Raw genomic sequence first — 2,490 nt, forward strand, 5'->3', positions numbered from 1 at the left:
TTCTCTTTTTTTGTTGTTGTTCTCCTTTTCTTTTTTATCCTCCTGTAAAAGGCCGACCAAAACAAACACCGCTCTTGCTGGGAATAAGCAAATTATCCCGATGCGGCCGGCGGAAGAGCTGACAGACGCGGGCGAGGGCTGAGCGGAGGCTTCCTCGTGATCCTTGAGGGGGACTTTATTCTTCCGTCTCATCAAAATTCACATAAAGAGGGGACAGACACGCCGGGATCTACCTTGGAGTTGCTGCAGGCAAGGACCGCTGAACATCAATCTTCGTTAAGGCTTCGGGCTTAGTTTTCCTAAAAATTTGGAACCTTTCATTTTGAACCGCGGAAAGAGGCAAATCTATTTCCAGAACATCCCATCCCATTTAGCCCTTGGGAAAAAAAAAATCACAAAAGCAACAACAACAACAAGCAAAAAAGAGAGTTTCTAGCCGCTCAAAAAAAATTAAAAACATAAACAAGGCAGACGCAAATAAGCAAAAAGCCACCGAAAAACACAACGGCGCGGAGCAGCCGCGGGCCCCTCTCGGTCCTTCCTTTGGCGGCGGAGCGGGAGCAGCATCACCCCGGCAGCATCACCCCGCTCCCCGCCCGGCCGGAGCTGCCCCCGCCGCCGGGGCCTGGCCCCTCCGCGCCCGCGGAGAGGTGGCGGCCGAACGAGGGGAGCCTCCGCTGCTCGGCCCCATTGCCCGGGCACCTCCCGGCTCTGTTTGTGCGGGAAATTCATTTATTCCCTTATTTATTCGATGTATTTATACAACGCAGAGCGGGCATGAAGATGGAGCCCACACAACACGCTGCCGGTTTTTTTCCTCGATTTCGCCAGAAAAATCAAAACAAAGCAGAAAAATAGTAAACCAAATACATCCCCCATTTCCTCCCGAGCTTAGAAATAAAGCTTTTCCCCAATCAAAAGTAAATTTTTTTTCTTTATGTGTGATGGTCTGGAGGAAACAAATAGCGCTACAAAATAAAACCAGCAGTGGGTTTTTGGGAGCCGCTTCTCGCCGGGATGAGAACCGGAGCTGGAGGCTGGGAGCCGGCGGGGCAGAAACACAACGCTGCCGCTCGCCGAACATTTCGAAGGCGAAACCCAAAACCGACCCATTAAGTCAATGAGGTTTGTGTTGTAGAGGCTCCTTTCCCATCCACTTGCTGTTCTGAAAAATAGATCGCATTTCGTTATCTCGAGTGAGGATCTGCAACGTGATACCGGATCCGCGCCGCCTTCCCTGCCGAATGCGAGGCGCAGGGAGACAGCCAGCTTCCCGGCTTATTCCCCAACAATAAAGGATTTGTATTTTCTTTCTCCCCCTCTCTCCCCCCATCCTTTATTATTCTATTTTCTAATGAGGAAGAACAAACCCCTCTCCATATGCACCGCTCTTCTCCCTTTGCAGGAGCCTCTGGCCCGGCTCGCCTGCAAACCGGTGCGACCTTTAATTACTTGTTAGTAAATTGGCCTCCCGACACCTGTAAAAACAAAGCCGGTGTCCGCGGGGCGGGGGCCGCGTCCCTGCCAGGGCCCCGCGCCCCGGGGGTGCCCGGCCAGGGGGTCCCCCCGCACCCAGCGGGGTCAGGCCGGGCCGGGGCTGCCGGAGGAGGGCCGGGCCGGGATGCTGGGGCAGGAGAAGGATGAGGATAAGGCCTTCCCGATGTGGCCGATCCCCAGGGCACAAAGGGCTCTTTCTTCGCGCACTTACCGGGACATTTTTCAAAGGATTAGAGGTGATCACGCGTTGTTGGGTTTTTTTTTTTTTTTTTTTTTTTTGCTTTTTGGGATATTTTTTCCCTCCGAGAGCCGATACGTCTTTCTGTCCCTGTCCTCCCATCTCCACCCGTATTTCCTCTTGCTTTTGCCATGGGACCCCCAGATCCCGTCCCCCCCTTTCTTCTTCGCAAATGTACCTCCTGGATGCTGAATCTTTTAAGCTACGAAGAATTTCCTTTTGGGAGGTGAAACCCTCCATCTCCTCCTGTTCAGAGGAAAGTGCTAGTGATGGTAATACGGGGTGACACTAAATAAACAGTTAAAGCAGGGCTGGAAAGATGGAGTTAATTATCCAGTGAGCTACATTTAAACCGAGACCAGGAGGGGCTGATTTGTTTTGGCGCAGGGAACTGAGAAGGAGACCAGCCACCGAAGTCTCCGTGCTCCTCTTTGGTGGCTCTTTAACTTGTCCTTGCTGTCGCCAGGCCGGGGACCGGCATCTTTTGGCCCGGGTGGGGGAACCCCCGGCTGGGACCCCCGAGCCGCGGCCCGCCCAGCCCCGTGGCCGCTGCGCTGGGAGTCTCTATGCGAGCCGTGCGTGGGAGCAGGCGATTTCAGTGGGTCCAGAGGTGATTTTTTTCCATGTTTGTTTGCTATTTTTCCAGCCCCCCAGAAGTTAGATAAACTCTCGTCCGTGCGGCTCGCCGGTGCCTGTGCTCTCAGGTAAGTCTGCATCCGAACAGCAGCCCCGCGATGTGCTTTTGGTTTTTTAAA

At 53.6% G+C, this 2,490-nt stretch overlaps 1 long non-coding RNA gene across 1 annotated transcript; it reads right to left on the minus strand.

Annotated features, from left to right (window-relative positions):
- On the minus strand, positions 1 to 1,438 carry LOC136362787 (uncharacterized). The gene is made up of 2 exons (XR_010743844.1): positions 1,371 to 1,438; positions 1 to 1,165 (listed from the first exon to the last, which is right to left on the minus strand). It is a non-coding gene; the product is annotated as an uncharacterized lncRNA (long non-coding RNA).
- Positions 1,439 to 2,490: the final 1,052 nt, after the last annotated feature.

The sequence above is a fragment of the Sylvia atricapilla genome, chromosome 6 (assembly GCF_009819655.1).
Source record: "Sylvia atricapilla isolate bSylAtr1 chromosome 6, bSylAtr1.pri, whole genome shotgun sequence".
Classification (NCBI taxonomy): Eukaryota; Metazoa; Chordata; class Aves; order Passeriformes; family Sylviidae; genus Sylvia; species Sylvia atricapilla.